The sequence below is a fragment of the Stylophora pistillata genome, chromosome 1, assembly GCF_964205215.1.
Source record: "Stylophora pistillata chromosome 1, jaStyPist1.2, whole genome shotgun sequence".
Taxonomy (NCBI): Eukaryota; Metazoa; Cnidaria; class Anthozoa; order Scleractinia; family Pocilloporidae; genus Stylophora; species Stylophora pistillata.
This window is the reverse complement of record NC_142519.1, coordinates 39,593,708-39,614,070: the sequence shown is the minus strand read 5'-3', so window position 1 is coordinate 39,614,070 and position 20,363 is coordinate 39,593,708. Positions and strand designations below refer to the sequence as shown.

Below are 20,363 nucleotides of genomic sequence, written 5' to 3'. Positions count from 1 at the left end.
ACTCGTTTGTAGAAACGAGACTCGTTTGACAAAACGAGACTCGTTTGACAAAACGAGAGTCGTTTTGCGAAAGAAGGCTCGTGTGCCAAACTTTGCTCTTGGCGCATGCGCAGAAGTATAGTTTTTTTTCCAGGGTAAAGTTTTAGGTTCAAGATAAGCTGGGATTTTGCTGCAATTTGTTAAGGTAATCTCTATTTTCTTTTTCTTGGGATTACAAAGTGCAGGGAAGGCCTAAACCGATATTTTTATAGAGCTTCTGGCATAAATTTCAGCAGATAAAGTAGCACTGGATATTTGTGTCGAATTAAGTTCAAAGCTTGAATCGGATCCTATCCCATTACTAAGGTTACTTCATTTTTCCACAACAAGAGGGAAACCAGAAATTAAAACCATGAAAGATGTACATTTTGATAAATAAAAATTAAATGCAGAAACTTCATATTCATTATGCAAGGAATATTTCATCATATTTTGCTGTTTTAGACTTTTTTTCCCTTCAAGCAGACGCATAGCTGTTTGAACTTGGGCTTTCTCTATCGCACATCTGGAGTTATCTTTAGGAGACTGCCCTATTGCCATTTGTGCTGTCGTTACGCAATTTTGTCATTTCCAATCATGGATAAATCTACTTGTTTTTATTTTTGCCTGCTGGAGTGTAATGAATGTTGTTATGGTACTAGACAATAATCAAAAAAATATATTACTATATAGCAGTAGGTTCTTACAGATGCCAAAGGTTGAAATTGAAAAAAAAAAAAGCCGAATTTATTTCGGGCGTTTCCTTCGGAAAGCCCGAGTAATTTATGAAAACTGTATTCATAGAATACATGATCTAAAAGTACATGATCATTTCTTTCTTAAAATGAATTTTTTCGTCGTAAACTATCTTTTATCTCAGGGATCTCATCAAAATAAACGCAAATCAAAATGACAAATCTAATTCGCTATAAAAAAATGCTCTGACATGTTTATGTTTAGGAAAATTTTCTAGATTATTACAGAGATGAGATTGCTTCGGTAAGGATATTTTTAAGAAAGAGAGCTTTGATTTAGTGATTGTTTGTGAATTTTTAAGAAACAGATAACGAGATTAATAATTATGTACCTAGCAGCTGCCATCCTGGGGGTCGACCCTGGGGTCATACGGGGGAATAGACTTTCGTCGCCAATTTTGCATTGAAGTGCATTTGCACCTCCGAGACGAGACGCATAGGAAAACACCCACTGGATTTTTACCATTGCCGCCATCTTGAGAATAAAAGATCCTTACCATGGTGACTGGCTATTACCATTGATACCTACAGATGTAAAAAAACTACTACTACTACTACTACTTTTTCCAGTTAGTCGCCGGCAAAAAGCCACATAGGATGTTTTTAACTTTGAGCCCTGTATAGCCCTGTATAGTAAACACAAGCTGAAGTAAGTTTTAGTTTGTGGCAAATAACATTCTTTTGGAGCATTACATTGTTTGAGTTAGTAGAGCATACTTCTTTGTCCCCAGGGGAAGGGCATTGGTAGCTTTATATTGAACAATGTTATTGTTGGTTAGGGGGCTTAGGAAATTCCTTTGCAAATGCCCAGGGGTTCCCCGGGGTCACCCTCTCCCCCCCTGGGACGGCCGCTGATAAGTGCATAATGACCATAATGACTGAAACAAAAACTTTTGTTATCAGTTGCATATAATTATAGCTCGTTGACCTCTTTGCCTCTGGAAAATGTTGTCAAATAATACCATCTGGCCCGATTACAGTCGACTAATACATATTGGAAAACTTTATATCATTTATTCTCATCACATTTGCAAAGATAACTTTTTGACAGGTATTGAAAGAAAAGTTAAGGCTATTTCAATATAGAAGACATTGCATGATAATTTTTGCACTTATTAATAACTTCATCTACACTTTAACTAGGTTTTTCGTTTCCTTCTTGCTGAGATTCATTATTTTTCTTCTTTCTTCTCTTTCGGGTCTTCTTTTTCTTCCTTTCTGGTTCTGTGAGGATAGTAAGAAGAAATTGTTGTCGTCAGTTGTTTATAGGTTTTTGGTCATGCAGGATTGGCCTGAATTTCCCATTTTGGAATGCTTTGAGCAAATTAGAAAACTGGAGAAATTCTTCAGCCATGAAACTTAATGAATTTTGTTTGTTAAATCTTACCCTCACTTAAAGTTTTCCTCTCTTCAATGTCATGTCTTTGCCCTCCCATGTCCTTGTCATCTTTAAAGTTAAAGGGAAAGGCCTTGATTTTTTTTCTTCTTGCAGTTGGCAGTTAAATTTGTATTATGCATGAGTCTATAAAAACATAACTTTATAAAGGTGATTTCTTGTTACTTTATGTAAAGTTTGCTATGTTTAGAAGTACAGAAACAAATAGGTTTACAGCTTCATTTTTTCATTTTTAATTTTTTAAAATTCTGTAAAGAAAATTTTTCCACTTACCAGGAATAGTGGAATCAAGGGATTTATCAGTATCGGGCTTCATACACGAGTAAGTCCCTTTAGAACTTCTGCAATAGAACCTTCTGCTATCACATCACACTCTACACACAGTTCCCGCAAGCCAGCATCCTGGAAGCGTTTGCCAGTGTTGGACAACATGGTGCATGCTGTGTGGAATACTTCCATTTTCATAACCATATCTTTCAATTTTGCGCTTTGTTTCCATTGTCCCTCGCTTGCCTTTGCATACAGTGTTAAGTCAATGACGAAGCCGATGCTCTTTAAGTTGAGCGTGTTCTTTACCTTGAGAGACTGCACTAGAACCTTGTGAACGGTAGCCATGTCATTAGCAGGCACATCGATACTCGGGAGATACCTGTTGACAGCCAGTGAGATAGTTGAACCTCATTAAGGACAGAAATGTTAAATCCATCCTAGCCACTGGCTTTTTGGTTCCTGCACCAGAAAGGGTCTCCTCCAATCTATCTATAATACCCCACGGGAGTGTTGCTTTGATATATGGCTTGATAGTTTCAGGCAAAGGACCGATCTCATGCCCCAATCGGTGTGGCATCTGGATAAGTTGAACATTGTTCGGCATACGGTAACAGTATTTGCTTGGGTGGTTTTTGTACTCCTGCCGTAACTCCTTAAATAATGTCCTGGCCAAAAGAGGTAACAAGGCGCCGCACGCGATCAGAATATTCCGCCGAGATGTGTGTGTGTTGCCAGTTTAGAGTATAGAAACGCATCTAGTTCTTCTGAAAGTTTGACTGCACTATCACATAGCTCGGTAGGTTTCGGAGGCCATGACATCTTACTAATATTTGGGTGAAGTGCATCACAGAAGTACAGGCCAGCTTAAGATTCATATATAAATATGAAAGGAAACCCTCTGTATTAACATCTGAAGTTTCTTCTCGGATTACCCTAGACGTGGGTGTGATGGATTTTCAGAACGGTTTACTTTTAAGTGTAAACAGATGCTGAAAGTGTGGCCTGAGAAAGGCTTTGAATGGCGACGCACCTCATTTCTGTGTTTTCAAACATACAACCATTTTTCGCGATTTTCTTTACATATCAAGAAAAACATCTCGATTTCTCCTTTGATGCTGATCATGATCACAGACTTTCTTTTTTTGAATTTGTTATTTCATGCTATTCTGACATCTTACTTTTCTACATTTACATATCCGCTCGCTTGCACCGGCTCTACAATCTCTTCTTTTCTACTTTTTATTCCAAACAAGTTAATGAAATGACTTATATCTACTTGTACGTCTTTGGCAGGAACAACAGCAATCCATCGTTTCATGAAAAACATCTTCCCGTCATTGCTTTGTGCAGTGGCTTTGGTTGGATGTTTTCCACGCATCGAGTGGCAGTTTGGGAGTTTACAATGGAAAAATTTGATTAAGACAAAAAAAAAAAAACTGTTAAAACATCGATCGATCCCTTCAGAAAAACACACTTTCTGTGTTGAGTCCATCACCTTTTCAATCAACCAATAAAAAAAATTCAATTGCCGTATTCTGGTTCTTGCTCGCAAGAAAGTTGAGAAATCTCCAATTAAATCCATATATAATTAAACTATACCCGTGTGTTTTGAAAGGTAGAAACCAAAGAATTTGCTACAATAATATTTCTTCTGATTGGAAATTATTGAATCAAGGTACTACTCAAGGTAGCGTAAGCGGACACTAACTATTCCATATTTTTATAAATGATCTAGAGATCTATTTAGATACCCTGCCAGTGTTATTCTAGTATGCTGCTGTTTCACTGAAATATCATTGCTCCTGTTTACAAAGTTAAAGACATGTCTGAGACATTGGTCAAACATTTCTTAGAGTGGATAGAAAAAATGGAATGTTATTTAACCCCAGCAAATGTAAGGAGCTTACAGTCCTTGAAAGGCAATCATGAATTGTACCCTCCTGTGTTAGGGATCCCTAGTTGTACTTATGTGAGCATTCTAGGTGTCACCTTTCAGAGTGACTGTAGGTTCAATACACATGTTAAAGTGCACCTAAACCCAAAATTTTTTTTTCGCTTAACGAAATAAGCTTATTTTTTGGAGTATTTCTGTGCAAAAATTTTTTAATTTGCTCAAATCTTTAATTTTCTATGCCCAGTCAAAATACGGAAAATCGGCCGCCATCTTGCCCCACGACCGAGTTTAAAGAAGAATGGCTCTAGCGGGTAATGTGACGTCAAATCGAGAACACGAAAGTCTGCATCTCACACATTTTCACTTGTTTGGGAAGATTGTCGTCGATATTGTCCGAAATATGCCGACTAGGTGTGTTGTATGAAGAATGTATGAAGCGCGATACCCTCTTGCAAATTTCGCAAGTTGCTACATCCTTCTACAACACACTTAGTCGGCATATTTTCGGACAATTATCTACTACAACCTTCCCAAACAAGTGAAAATGTGTGAAATGCAGACTTTCGTGTTCTCGATTTGACGTCACATTACCCACTAGAGCCATTCCTCTTTAAACTCGGTCGTGGGGCAAGATGGCGGCCGATTTTCCGTATTTTGACTGGGCATAGAAAATTGAAGATTTGAGCAAATAAAAAAATTTTTTCGCAGAAATACTCAAAAAAATAAGCTTACTTCGTTAAGCGAAAAAAATTTTTTGGGTGTAGGTGCACTTTAAATGCCTCTATGTCCTTAGATGTCTACGTAAAGAGGGGTATAAGCAGGTACAAATAGACTTTCTTTTCGATTCCTTAGTACTTCCCCGATTTCACATATGCCCATATGGAGCATCAGACTCCGACCTCACCCCACTACAATGTTTTTTTCGATCGTTGGAAACGGAATTTTATTACAAGAAATCACAATTTACGATCAATTTTACAGAAGCAGCGTATTTTTAAAAAGGTTTCTAAGGCCGCCAATCACCCCTGTCGCTTTTTATTCCGCTTGTAAAGGCCTGCAGCTACAACTTACGGACTACGTCTGGCACCAGAACAAGCATCAAAAGTAAACGTTTTAAAAATACATTCGTTGGTCGTTTAATTTTTAGACATAACCTATATGACAATTTTTAACTGTAATCAAGTGGTAAATTTAATTTTGTGGAATTATTAACCTTTTAACTCTTTTAACTCAAATTGCTTGTAACATTAGGACTGTATTTTTCTGTTTTGAATCAATAGAGACCATTATTATTATTGTTATTACTATTATTATTTATCATTATTAAGCGCGCTTATTTAAGGTTACTTCCTACCTTCAGAGGCTAATTTGTTTTGGGACTAGATTGAAGTTACACTTTTTAACTAGTGTTTGCAAAAGAAAAAAAATTAAAAATTTCAAAAAGCGTCCGACTTATTTAAAAAAAAGTATTTTCGAATAAAAGTTAATAAATCAGGAAGGTGTCATAATCTCGTAAATGGGCGAACCCCCTGGGGGAATATTCGAATATTAGGAGGAATATTACATCGCGCCCTTGACAAATTTCATACGTGGAAGTAATCTGCTCGTAGAAAGTCTTTTCTCGTGGATATAACACAAAACTCAAAATTAGAGAAGAGTCCTTGGGTAAAGAAAAAGAGAAAAAGGTCCAAAGAAGAGAGAGATGGCAGCATTTTGTCAAAAAAAAAGAAAAAACAAAACAAAACAAAGCGACAAAGGTTCTTGGTTTGGCCAGGAGCCGTCGACAAGCTTGGCATCCACTGAAGATCGACAGCATTCAATTATCCTTGGGGCAAAGAGCGGAAAAATTAAAGTCAACACCACAGAAGGTTGTAAACAAGATTCTTCGTTGGAATCTGACGAAACCGATGGAGAAAAAGAAGAATGCGACAGATTTACCCTTTCTGCCGAGGGTTTTCTCTTCGCCGACTTTGTCCATTACAAAACGATCAACAGGGCGAGAAAAAAAAAAAAAGACTGCTACACGATACTTTTCCCGGGACAATCTTGATCCATTGTCATTGACGGCGGGTCTCGTCTTTCTCATTGATTTGCGGTTTCGGGAGGCGAGATAATCTCCTGGTGTGGCGCAAGTTGTTTACAAACCTTTGGGAGCTAAAATCTCGCATTTGATTTTGAGAGGAATACATCCACTTTGAACGAATTTATAGGGTATGTAGATTTGACCAATTTTCGTGAAATTTCGCCAAAACATTCCCGGGATGATGACGAACAAAAGTGTGTCAGGAAATTTTGATCTTTTAAATATTTTTTACGTGGTGTCCATTTACGCAAAACGCTTCGCATATTTTTCGCTACTCTAACTTTAGATGCGAATATCGGGCATTGGAGCAATTAAACGTTGTAGGCCTTTTGTTAATCGAACCACGCTTGAGTCCGTTTTCAATGTCTTAGTTCAACCGTACTTTAATTACTGCAGCGAGGTCTGGGGGAATTGTAACAAGGGTCTTTCGAATAAGCTCCAAAAGTTGCAAAACCGGGCTGCCCGTATTCTGACCTTCTCCAGTTATGACACAAGCGCTGATCCTCTTTTTGTGCAACTTAACTGGAGACGGTTAGATACTCAGCGACAAATACAAGTGGCCACCATAGTCTATAAATCTATACATGGTCTTGCGCCCGACTATCTTGGTTCTCTTTTCACTAAATATGATCCTCCATATAATCTAAGGAACTCTGAAAACAAACTAGCTGTTCCATTGCCCCGCACCAATTTCCTGAAAAATAGCTTTAGCTATAACGGTGCGGTTATCTGGAATAGCTTGTCCCCTGAATTGCGGCAAGCAAAATCACTTCAATCCTTCCGAAATGGTTGTCGCAATTTCTTCGTCTGAATCGACAAAACACACACGGCATCTATGTAAAGCAGAATTTCTTTATTTTTTTTTCTATTTCACTTTTAAATTTTAGATCATGTTTATATAGATTAAAATAGATTGTAACTGTAATAATAGATTGTAATAATATTATCATTTTATCTGATAGATTTACCGTGTCTAAATAAAAATAAAGTTCAAAGTTCAAAGAATATTGGAAAAGCCTGACACATTTTTGTTGATTGATACCTTGTGAATGAGACTAGGCAGCCATTTTTCTCGTGCCGCGGGATCCGATACCTGATAAATTCAATAGAAAAAACACTCGATCGTTTCACGCCTTTCCGGCTCCTGACACTTCCTAAGTGAAAAAATCGCCGAAATTATATTTCTATCGTAAATTGCATTTATTAACCTTTGTTTTGATGTCTAGTTTGTTAGGGTTTTCTTCCAACTAGCGCGCGTACGAATTTTCTCCCGAAGGACATCCGCGAAGGTAGGAGGTAACCTTAATTTTTGGGCTTTCAGGTTGGGCGCTTATTTGAGGCTGGGCGCTTATTTGAGGCTGGGCGCTTATTTGAGGCTGGGCGCTTTTTTGAGGCTGGGCGCTTATTTGAGGCTGGGCGCTTATTTGAGGCTGGGCGCTTATTTGAGGCTGGGCGCTTATTTGAGGCTGGGCGCTTATGGTAACCCATTCTCCCTGAGGTCATACCGCTGACAAACGCCAAGATGCCCCTAGGCTCGAGATTGAACTTTCCCACGCCGGCAAAGGTCCTTGAATCAAGCGCAATGTCATTCAAATTTTTACTTTGCCATCAAGGTCGTAATTTTACATCTTAGATTTACTGGCTTCGTTCACGCCTTCAGCCTTATCTTTTTCTCCCTTCGATGTTTTTTTTAATTTTTAACAAGCACAGCGTGTTCCAACTTGATGTGGCAGCTTAGACTTAGTTATGGCTTAGAGAGGAAACCAGCAGCTACAGCCACAATGGTACGCGTGTGTCGAGAATGGCAGTCGTTTTAGAAGTTGCTTAACGAGAATGTAGTGGAATACATCACATAAACAATCCATTTCTGTTACATGATGACACATCTATGCTTTTGAAATGATACCGGTTGCTACGTTGTTTACAAGGCAAGAGTCGAGAGTCGGGTAAGTACGTGACTAAATTCAGCTGAATTTTATAAGTTCACAGTTCAACTTATGTTACAAGTAAGCTAGTGCCACGTATTCTTATTACAGTATCATACATGCCAAGCAAAGGTTTTGATTACCCTCCTGTCCAATAGCCAAAGGGTTTTTGGGCGGAATTACGCGAAACAATTCCATGTTTAAATAAATTTGGCCCCAGCGTTTCATTATTCAATAACTATTTACAATCAGGCTTGTTTACTGGAGGTTTGAGATGGATCCAAAAACGAACGCAGCTCCTCTAAGGATTTGGGAAATTTTTCTTTATAAAGTTCCCTGTGAAATCTGTGTCACTACGTTCCGAAAGTAAAGATGACCCATGATCTGACCTTGAACTGAGTTCACTTGCAAACGAGGATACGTTCTTAATTTACGTTGATTTGGAGTCTGGCCCAGTTACAACGCCGAATTTTTCTAGGACACGAAGAAGCTAATCAACTACTTTAACCAAGTACGTCAAAATATCGATTTTTAACCCTGTCATGTTGGTTCGTTCCGAAGATTACCTTTTTCTTGGATTGAAAATTAAAGCTAATTTTAATAAGTAACTGGCGTGACCAAGCAACTATCATTATGCATTGTTTGCGGTATTATTTGTCTCCACATTTCTTATTCAATAAACAATTTAAAAAGAAAGCTCCTAACTGGTTCAAGGCCTTTTCTTGTTATTTCCATAATATTAGGTCAATCTTAGTCAGTAGGGCTCAATGTTTTGACCCTGTGAAAAGGTTATTCACTTGAAAAACGAGTGTAAGGGTGGCCCCTTATTTTTTTCAAGGTGAGAATTAAGTACAGTGATCTATGTATGCTGTTCCTCGGTGAAACCAAAAGTTGACCTTTTCATTTGCCAAATATTGTTTATAAATTATTGTAATTCATTGTGAGGTCCAAACAATGGATGCAAGTTCAGAATCTCAACCACTGAACTTTATCATTTGGTTAGAGCCATTTGAAAGACAAATTACCAGATGAAGTAAAAGGAAAGAAAAATAGAAATGTAATGCCACATTAGCCATGATGCGTGGAGGTTATGATTTTGATGGATCTTCATTCATTTATCTCATGCATTATGAAGAATTAAAACAACTCAGAAGGCAGATATGTTTCTGTACTTTCCATTTCGTATTTATTCGCTCAGGAGAAAAGGCACAGAAATTTTAGCAATCTGTAGTAATTTAACCATATTGCATAACCAAGTTATAAAGGGGAAGAGCTTGAATATCCAGCCCAGGAGAGGTATGAGATGACTTGGCTTAGTAAAAAATGTATTATCAAAAACCAGGTAATTGCCAAGTCAATTAGGTAGTGGAATTATCACAACCTTGGAAATATGTTAAGAGTTCATTTATAAATTTTAAAATAGGAAGAACATTGTTTATCCTGAGATCACTCTCTCCGCTGATGGGAAACATTGAAATCAAGGTTAAAATTCAGAAAAGGAGTATTTATGCACCCATTATCAACAGCTATTTTTTTATGAAAGGCAAGTAAAGCAAACAGAATCAACTTCTTAAAATAGTTTCCACTTGATTAAAGTTCAGGGTGATATTTAAAAAATTATACAGCCCTCAATGGTTCCTTTTCACTCTCATTTAGATTTTTTCCTCATTTAGTGGTACCAGTGGTACCACCAGTATCATTTAGTGGTATTTGTTCTTTTACAGAAATTTGGACAATTCCCCTGGAGCTTTATTCCAAAGGTTAGTATGATTGTCCCTTATTTTGTATCTATAGTTCAACTTGCTTATAATACTAAGACTCATAGTGTTTAATGGAATTAAATTTGCTGCAAATCTAAAGCTATCACTTGTAGAGGATCCATATACCTTGACTGGCCCCAAATTAAATGCTTTCTTTTTAGCTTGTTTAGGATACTGCTCTTAGACTTGCTGAGGATACTGGTCTTTGACTCACTGAGGATACTGGTCTTTGACTCGCTGAGGATACTGGTCTTTGACTCGCTGAGGATACTGGTCTTTGACTCGCTGAGGATACTGGTCTTTGACTCGCTGAGGATACTGGTCTTTGACTCGCTGAGGATACTGGTCTTTGACTCACTGAGGATACTGGACTTTGACTCGCTGAGGATACTGGGCTTTGACTCGCTGAGGATACTGGTCTTTGACTCGCTGAGGATACTGGTCTTTGACTGGCTGAGGATACTGGGCTTTGACTCGCTGAGGATACTGGTCTTTGACTCGCTGAGGATACTGGTCTTTGACTCGCTGAGGATACTGGTCTTTGACTCGCTGAGGATACTGGTCTTTGACTCGCTGAGGATACTGGGCTTTGACTTGCTGAGGATACTGGACTTTGTAAGTCTGGCTCATTGAGAAGAAGTCTGGTTGACTCGCTGAGAATAATTCTGGTTGGCTCGCTGAGAACAAGTCTGGTTGGCTCGCTGAGAATAATTCTGGTTGGCTCGCTGAGAATAAGTCTGGTTGGCTTGCTGAGAATAAGTCTGGTTGGCTTGCTGAGAATAAGTCTGGTTGGCTCGCTGAGAATAAGTCTGGTTGGCTCGCTGAGAATAGGTCTGGTTGGCTCGCTGAGAATAAGTCTGGTTGGCTCGCTGAGAATAGGTCTGGTTGGCTCGCTGAGAATAAGTCTGGTTGGCTCGCTGAGAATAAGTCTGGTTGGCTCGCTGAGAATAAGTCTGGTTGGCTTGCTGAGAATGAGTCTGGTTGGCTCGCTGAGAATAAGTCTGGTTGGCTCGCTGAGAATAAGTCTGGTTGGCTCGCTGAGAATAAGTCTAGTTGGCTCGCTGAGAACGAGTCTGGTTGACTCACTGAGATGTTTGGTATTGCTATAATAAAAAATTATTTCAGCCAAATTTTCTGAAATAGGGTTAGTTGTAGTGGGAGTATGTCTTTCTGTCATTAGAAAGACATACTCCCACTTGTTTTTTGCTCTTTTTTTCCCCAGTACAACTTTCTGATGTCAAGTAATGGATCTTTACATTGTAACAATGAACCTGTGAATGAATAGAAGTGGTAGGTGTGAATGATTTAAATCCTATTGTGGAATTTTAAGGTAACATGCCCCACCTTTCCTCCCCCCCCCCCCAAAAAAAAAAAAAAAAGGAAATAACCAGAATACTAAACGCCAAGTTGTCAGCCCTTTCTCTTACAAGTTAGTTGATTTAGTTCATAACTTCCTCTCCTTTTTCTTTAATTCCCTTCCTTGCCATGGTTATAATCACTGCCATTTCTGGGTTTACCTTATTTATCATTTTTGGCCTAGAGTTCCTTCTTGTCTCTTGGAAGTCAAATCATCCATCTAGAAGGCCTTTTTTAGTTGAAGATTGTTTCATCTTTCTATTACCCATGCCTGTCATCTTAAATTGACTTTCACTCAAAATTCACACCTAACTCTTTGTATTTGTTTCTCTTCCACAGTTGATGACTGGGATGGGAATTCACAGAAATGCAAACCAATGATATTTATCATGTGTTAAATAAATAAATCTTGAATATTAATAAAAAATCATCGAAATGTACTGGCTGACTTATGCAAAATAGTTATTGTAGCATGGAAAAAAAAAAGGGAGATAATAAGAACCATCTGAATTAAATTAAGTAAGTTTAGATCCTAAAAGTGATTACAGTGAAGGAACAATGTCTGATTCAGTTAATAGCAAATCAGTTCTTGAAAATCTTGTAAGAAATAATAATGAATGCACAGGGTTTTCAATGAGGTTTTCAGTTCTTTTTTTATGACATGTATTTTTAACCCACTAAAAGGTCAAAATATGTGTATTGCCTCTTGGTATCTAATGAAAGTCAAATCCCTCTAATTGAATATACTAAAACTGTAAATAGTACAACTTCTCTTGTTGTGGCCATCAGCGATATTCAATATTCAGACATTTTTCTATTAAAAACAACATGAACTATTGAAAAGTAATATTGCTTCAATCAACTGATTTGTGAAAACTCCCCTTGGGTGAACATTTTGCAACAAACTTTGATTCGATATCAGTAATAGATAAAAAATTCCCTTCTCCTTGCAGTTAAAGGCAAGTACATTACCTACTCATAGTTCATAAAAGCCTTGAAAGTCTTTGAAGATGCTTGAATTCAAAAATTACAAATTCAAGGTCTTGAAAGTACTTGAATTTGAGGACTAGAACTTGATTTTTGCAATGCTTTTTCTCAACAATTTTCAAGTAAAAAATTGCAGTACTTTAATAGAAAAGCTGAGAAATAATGTTAAATAATTTTTAAACTTTCTTATGCAAACCTTTCCAAAAGAGGTCCTTCAATTTATCTAAAACTTGGCAAAGTCATTGAAAAGCCCTTCAATTTCAACCTTTAGCACCTGTAGGAACCTACTCCTATTATTTTGATTATTGTCTAGTACCATAACAACATTCATTACACTCCAGCAGGCAAAAATAAAAACAAGTAGACTTATTCATGATTGGAAATGAAAAAAATTTCGTAACGACAGTAACAATGGCAACAGGGCAGTCTCCTAAAGATAACTCCAGATGTGCGATATAGAAAGCCCAAGTTGAAGCAGCTATGCGTCTACTTAAAGGGAAAAAAAAGTCTAAAACAGCAAAATATGATGAAATATTCCTTGCATAATGAATACGAAGTTTCAGCATTTAATTTTTATTTATCAAAATGTACATCTTTCATGGTTTTAATTTCTGGTTTCCCTCTTGTTGTGGAAAGATGAAGTAACTTTAGTAATGGGATAGGATCCGATTCAATTAATTAATTAATTAGTTAATTAATTGGTGCTACTTTATGTGCTGAAATTCATGCTAGAAGCTCTATAAAAATATCGGTTAAAGCCTTCCCTGCACTTTATAATCCCAAGAAAAAGAAAATAGAGATTACCTTAACATATTGCAGCAAAATCCCAGCTTATCTTGAACCTAAAACTTTACCCTGGAAAAAAATATATATACATCCGCGCATGCGCCAAGAGCAAAGTTTGGCACACGAGTATTCTTTCGCAGGATCACTCACAGTTTCTGGGCAACGAGTCGATTTTAAATCGTCACGATTTATAAGTCACTCGATAAACGATTTAAAGCGAGACTCGTTTGTTTGTGAATAGAAACGAGACTCGTTTATAGAAACGAGACTCGTTTGTAGAAACGAGACTCGTTTGTAGAAACGAGACTCGTTTGTAGAAACGAGACTCGTTTTTAGAAACGAGACTCGTTTGACAAAACGAGAGTCGTTTTGCGAAAGAAGGCTCGTGTGCCAAACTTTGCTCTTGGCGCATGCGCAGAAGTATAGTTTTTTTTCCAGGGTAAAGTTTTAGGTTCAAGATAAGCTGGGATTTTGCTGCAATTTGTTAAGGTAATCTCTATTTTCTTTTTCTTGGGATTACAAAGTGCAGGGAAGGCCTAAACCGATATTTTTATAGAGCTTCTGGCATAAATTTCAGCAGATAAAGTAGCACTGGATATTTGTGTCGAATTAAGTTTAAAGCTTGAATCGGATCCTATCCCATTACTAAGGTTACTTCATTTTTCCACAACAAGAGGGAAACCAGAAATTAAAACCATGAAAGATGTACATTTTGATAAATAAAAATTAAATGCAGAAACTTCATATTCATTATGCAAGGAATATTTCATCATATTTTGCTGTTTTAGACTTTTTTTCCCTTCAAGCAGACGCATAGCTGTTTGAACTTGGGCTTTCTCTATCGCACATCTGGAGTTATCTTTAGGAGACTGCCCTATTGCCATTTGTGCTGTCGTTACGCAATTTTGTCATTTCCAATCATGGATAAGTCTACTTGTTTTTATTTTTGCCTGCTAGAGTGTAATGAATGTTGTTATGGTACTAGACAATAATCAAAAAAATATATTACTATATAGCAGTAGGTTCTTACAGATGCCAAAGGTTGAAATTGAAAAAAAAAAAAGCCGAATTTATTTCGGGCGTTTCCTTCGGAAAGCCCGAGTAATTTATGAAAACTGTATTCATAGAATACATGATCTAAAAGTACATGATCATTTCTTTCTTAAAATGAATTTTTTCGTCGTAAACTATCTTTTATCTCAGGGATCTCATCAAAATAAACGCAAATCAAAATGACAAATCTAATTCGCTATGAAAAAATGCTCTGACATGTTTATGTTTAGGAAAATTTTCTAGATTATTACAGAGATGAGATTGCTTCGGTAAAGATATTTTTAAGAAAGAGAGCTTTGATTTAGTGATTGTTTGTGAATTTTTAAGAAACAGATAACGAGATTAATAATTATGTACCTAGCAGCTGCCATCCTGGGGGTCGACCCTGGGGTCATACGGGGGAATAGACTTTCGTCGCCAATTTTGCATTGAAGTGCATTTGCACCTCCGAGACGAGACACATGGGAAAACACCCACTGGATTTTTACCATTGCCGCCATCTTGAGAATAAAAGATCCTTACCATGGTGACTGGCTATTACCATTGATACCTACAGATGTAAAAAAACTACTACTACTACTACTACTTTTTCCAGTTAGTCGCCGGCAAAAAGCCACATAGGATGTTTTTAACTTTGAGCCCTGTATAGCCCTGTATAGTAAACACAAGCTGAAGTAAGTTTTAGTTTGTGGCAAATAACATTCTTTTGGAGCATTACATTGTTTGAGTTAGTAGAGCATACTTCTTTGTCCCCAGGGGAAGGGCATTGGTAGCTTTATATTGAACAATGTTATTGTTGGTTAGGGGGCTTAGGAAATTCCTTTGCAAATGCCCAGGGGTTCCCCGGGGTCACCCTCTCCCCCCCTGGGACGGCCGCTGATAAGTGCATAATGACCATAATGACTGAAACAAAAACTTTTGTTATCAGTTGCATATAATTATAGCTCGTTGACCTCTTTGCCTCTGGAAAATGTTGTCAAATAATACCATCTGGCCCGATTACAGTCGACTAATACATATTGGAAAACTTTATATCATTTATTCTCATCACATTTGCAAAGATAACTTTTTGACAGGTATTGAAAGAAAAGTTAAGGCTATTTCAATATAGAAGACATTGCATGATAATTTTTGCACTTATTAATAACTTCATCTACACTTTAACTAGGTTTTTCGTTTCCTTCTTGCTGAGATTCATTATTTTTCTTCTTTCTTCTCTTTCGGGTCTTCTTTTTCTTCCTTTCTGGTTCTGTGTGAGGATAGTAAGAAGAAATTGTTGTCGTCAGTTGTTTATAGGTTTTTGGTCATGCGGGATTGGCCTGAATTTCCCATTTTGGAATGCTTTGAGCAAATTAGAAAACTGGAGAAATTCTTCAGCCATGAAACTTAATGAATTTTGTTTGTTAAATCTTACCCTCACTTAAAGTTTTCCTCTCTTCAATGTCATGTCTTTGCCCTCCCATGTCCTTGTCATCTTTAAAGTTAAAGGGAAAGGCCTTGATTTTTTTTCTTCTTGCAGTTGGCAGTTAAATTTGTATTATGCATGAGTCTATAAAAACATAACTTTATAAAGGTGATTTCTTGTTACTTTATGTAAAGTTTGCTATGTTTAGAAGTACAGAAACAAATAGGTTTACAGCTTCATTTTTTCATTTTTAATTTTTTAAAATTCTGTAAAGAAAATTTTTCCACTTACCAGGAATAGTGGAATCAAGGGATTTATCAGTATCGGGCTTCATACACGAGTAAGTCCCTTTAGAACTTCTGCAATAGAACCTTCTGCTATCACATCACACTCTACACACAGTTCCCGCAAGCCAGCATCCTGGAAGCGTTTGCCAGTGTTGGACAACATGGTGCATGCTGTGTGGAATACTTCCATTTTCATAACCATATCTTTCAATTTTGCGCTTTGTTTCCATTGTCCCTCGCTTGCCTTTGCATACAGTGTTAAGTCAATGACGAAGCCGATGCTCTTTAAGTTGAGCGTGTTCTTTACCTTGAGAGACTGCACTAGAACCTTGTGAACGGTAGCCATGTCATTAGCAGGCACATCGATACTCGGGAGATACCTGTTGACAGCCAGTGAGATAGTTGAACCTCATTAAGGACAGAAATGTTAAATCCATCCTAGCCACTGGCTTTTTGGTTCCTGCACCAGAAAGGGTCTCCTCCAATCTATCTATAATACCCCACGGGAGTGTTGCTTTGATATATGGCTTGATAGTTTCAGGCAAAGGACCGATCTCATGCCCCAATCGGTGTGGCATCTGGATAAGTTGAACATTGTTCGGCATACGGTAACAGTATTTGCTTGGGTGGTTTTTGTACTCCTGCCGTAACTCCTTAAATAATGTCCTGGCCAAAAGAGGTAACAAGGCGCCGCACGCGATCAGAATATTCCGCCGAGATGTGTGTGTGTTGCCAGTTTAGAGTATAGAAACGCATCTAGTTCTTCTGAAAGTTTGACTGCACTATCACATAGCTCGGTAGGTTTCGGAGGCCATGACATCTTACTAATATTTGGGTGAAGTGCATCACAGAAGTACAGGCCAGCTTAAGATTCATATATAAATATGAAAGGAAACCCTCTGTATTAACATCTGAAGTTTCTTCTCGGATTACCCTAGACGTGGGTGTGATGGATTTTCAGAACGGTTTACTTTTAAGTGTAAGCAGATGCTGAAAGTGTGGCCTGAGAAAGGCTTTGAATGGCGACGCACCTCATTTCTGTGTTTTCAAACATACAACCATTTTTCGCGATTTTCTTTACATATCAAGAAAAACATCTCGATTTCTCCTTTGATGCTGATCATGATCACAGACTTTCTTTTTTTGAATTTGTTATTTCATGCTATTCTGACATCTTACTTTTCTACATTTACATATCCGCTCGCTTGCACCGGCTCTACAATCTCTTCTTTTCTACTTTTTATTCCAAACAAGTTAATGAAATGACTTATATCTACTTGTACGTCTTTGGCAGGAACAACAGCAATCCATCGTTTCATGAAAAACATCTTCCCGTCATTGCTTTGTGCAGTGGCTTTGGTTGGATGTTTTCCACGCATCGAGTGGCAGTTTGGGAGTTTACAATGGAAAAATTTGATTAAGACAACAAAAAAAAAAACTGTTAAAACATCGATCGATCCCTTCAGAAAAACACACTTTCTGTGTTGAGTCCATCACCTTTTCAATCAACCAATAAAAAAAATTCAATTGCCGTATTCTGGTTCTTGCTCGCAAGAAAGTTGAGAAATCTCCAATTAAATCCATATATAATTAAACTATACCCGTGTGTTTTGAAAGGTAGAAACCAAAGAATTTGCTACAATAATATTTCTTCTGATTGGAAATTATTGAATCAAGGTACTACTCAAGGTAGCGTAAGCGGACACTAACTATTCCATATTTTTATAAATGATCTAGAGATCTATTTAGATACCCTGCCAGTGTTATTCTAGTATGCTGCTGTTTCACTGAAATATCATTGCTCCTGTTTACAAAGTTAAAGACATGTCTGAGACATTGGTCAAACATTTCTTAGAGTGGATAGAAAAAATGGAATGTTATTTAACCCCAGCAAATGTAAGGAGCTTACAGTCCTTGAAAGGCAATCATGAATTGTACCCTCCTGTGTTAGGGATCCCTAGTTGTACTTATGTGAGCATTCTAGGTGTCACCTTTCAGAGTGACTGTAGGTTCAATACACATGTTAAAGTGCACCTAAACCCAAAATTTTTTTTTCGCTTAACGAAATAAGCTTATTTTTTGGAGTATTTCTGTGCAAAAATTTTTTAATTTGCTCAAATCTTTAATTTTCTATGCCCAGTCAAAATACGGAAAATCGGCCGCCATCTTGCCCCACGACCGAGTTTAAAGAAGAATGGCTCTAGCGGGTAATGTGACGTCAAATCGAGAACACGAAAGTCTGCATCTCACACATTTTCACTTGTTTGGGAAGATTGTCGTCGATATTGTCCGAAATATGCCGACTAGGTGTGTTGTATGAAGAATGTATGAAGCGCGATACCCTCTTGCAAATTTCGCACGTTGCTACATCCTTCTACAACACACTTAGTCGGCATATTTTCGGACAATTATCTACTACAACCTTCCCAAACAAGTGAAAATGTGTGAAATGCAGACTTTCGTGTTCTCGATTTGACGTCACATTACCCACTAGAGCCATTCCTCTTTAAACTCGGTCGTGGGGCAAGATGGCGGCCGATTTTCCGTATTTTGACTGGGCATAGAAAATTGAAGATTTGAGCAAATAAAAAAATTTTTTCGCAGAAATACTCAAAAAAATAAGCTTACTTCGTTAAGCGAAAAAAATTTTTTGGGTGTAGGTGCACTTTAAATGCCTCTATGTCCTTAGATGTCTACGTAAAGAGGGGTATAAGCAGGTACAAATAGACTTTCTTTTCGATTCCTTAGTACTTCCCCGATTTCACATATGCCCATATGGAGCATCAGACTCCGACCTCACCCCACTACAATGTTTTTTTCGATCGTTGGAAACGGAATTTTATTACAAGAAATCACAATTTACGATCAATTTTACAGAAGCAGCAGTATTTTTAAAAAGGTTTCTAAGGCCGCCAATCACCCCTGTCGCTTTTTATTCCGCTTGTAAAGGCCTGCAGCTACAACTTACGGACTACGTCTGGCACCAGAACAAGCATCAAAAGTAAACGTTTTAAAAATACATTCGTTGGTCGTTTAATTTTTAGACATAACCTATATGACAATTTTTAACTGTAATCAAGTGGTAAATTTAATTTTGTGGAATTATTAACCTTTTACTCTTTTAACTCAAATTGCTTGTAACATTAGGACTGTATTTTTCTGTTTTGAATCAATAGAGACCATTATTATTATTGTTATTACTATTATTATTTATCATTATTAAGCGCGCTTATTTAAGGTTACTTCCTACCTTCAGAGGCTAATTTGTTTTGGGACTAGATTGAAGTTACACTTTTTAACTAGTGTTTGCAAAAGAAAAAAAATTAAAAATTTCAAAAAGCGTCCGACTTATTTAAAAAAAAGTATTTTCGAATAAAAGTTAATAAATCAGGAAGGTGTCATAATCTCGTAAATGGGCGAACCCCCCGGGGGAATATTCGAATATTAGGAGGAATATTACATCGCGCCCTTGACAAATTTCATACGTGGAAGTAATCTGCTCGTAGAAAGTCTTTTCTCGTGGATATAACACAAAACTCAAAATTAGAGAAGAGTCCTTGGGTAAAGAAAAAGAGAAAAAGGTCCAAAGAAGAGAGAGATGGCAGCATTTTGTCAAAAAAAAAGAAAAAACAAAACAAAACAAAGCGACAAAGGTTCTTGGTTTGGCCAGGAGCCGTCGACAAGCTTGGCATCCACTGAAGATCGACAGCATTCAATTATCCTTGGGGCAAAGAGCGGAAAAATTAAAGTCAACACCACAGAAGGTTGTAAACAAGATTCTTCGTTGGAATCTGACGAAACCGATGGAGAAAAAGAAGAATGCGACAGATTTACCCTTTCTGCCGAGGGTTTTCTCTTCGCCGACTTTGTCCATTACAAAACGATCAACAGGGCGAGAAAAAAAAAAAAAGACTGCTACACGATACTTTTCCCGGGACAATCTTGATCCATTGTCATTGACGGCGGGTCTCGTCTTTCTCATTGGTTTGCGGTTTCGGGAGGCGAGATAATCTCCTGGTGTGGCGCAAGTTGTTTACAAACCTTTGGGAGCTAAAATCTCGCATTTGATTTTGAGAGGAATACATCCACTTTGAACGAATTTATAGGGTATGTAGATTTGACCAATTTTCGTGAAATTTCGCCAAAACATTCCCGGGATGATGACGAACAAAAGTGTGTCAGGAAATTTTGATCTTTTAAATATTTTTTACGTGGTGTCCATTTACGCAAAACGCTTCGCATATTTTTCGCTACTCTAACTTTAGATGCGAATATCCAGACAACCAATCAGAATATTGGAAAAGCCTGACACATTTTTGTTGATTGATACCTTGTGAATGAGACTAGGCAGCCATTTTTCTCGTGCCGCGGGATCCGATACCTGATAA

At 37.5% G+C, this 20,363-nt stretch overlaps 1 protein-coding gene and 4 long non-coding RNA genes across 5 annotated transcripts in view; 2 read left to right on the top strand and 3 right to left on the bottom strand.

Annotated features, from left to right (window-relative positions):
- The window catches only part of LOC111334732 (uncharacterized), a 183,198-nt gene that overhangs the window by 81,344 nt on the left and 81,491 nt on the right, over positions 1–20,363 (bottom strand). The gene's annotated exons all lie outside the window — the stretch shown is intronic.
- On the bottom strand, positions 1,773–3,405 carry LOC148742473 (uncharacterized). Its single transcript, XR_015999789.1, has 2 exons — positions 2,443–3,405; positions 1,773–1,997 (listed from the first exon to the last, which is right to left on the bottom strand). It is a non-coding gene; the product is annotated as an uncharacterized LOC148742473 (long non-coding RNA).
- LOC148742472 (uncharacterized) lies at positions 7,562–11,387 on the top strand. Its single transcript, XR_015999786.1, has 3 exons — positions 7,562–8,362; positions 10,066–10,101; positions 11,324–11,387. It is a non-coding gene; the product is annotated as an uncharacterized LOC148742472 (long non-coding RNA).
- LOC148742471 (uncharacterized) lies at positions 15,308–17,330 on the bottom strand. Its single transcript, XR_015999783.1, has 2 exons — positions 15,980–17,330; positions 15,308–15,532 (listed from the first exon to the last, which is right to left on the bottom strand). It is a non-coding gene; the product is annotated as an uncharacterized LOC148742471 (long non-coding RNA).
- Positions 15,750–19,044, top strand: LOC148742470 (uncharacterized). The gene is made up of 2 exons (XR_015999784.1): positions 15,750–15,856; positions 17,270–19,044. It is a non-coding gene; the product is annotated as an uncharacterized LOC148742470 (long non-coding RNA).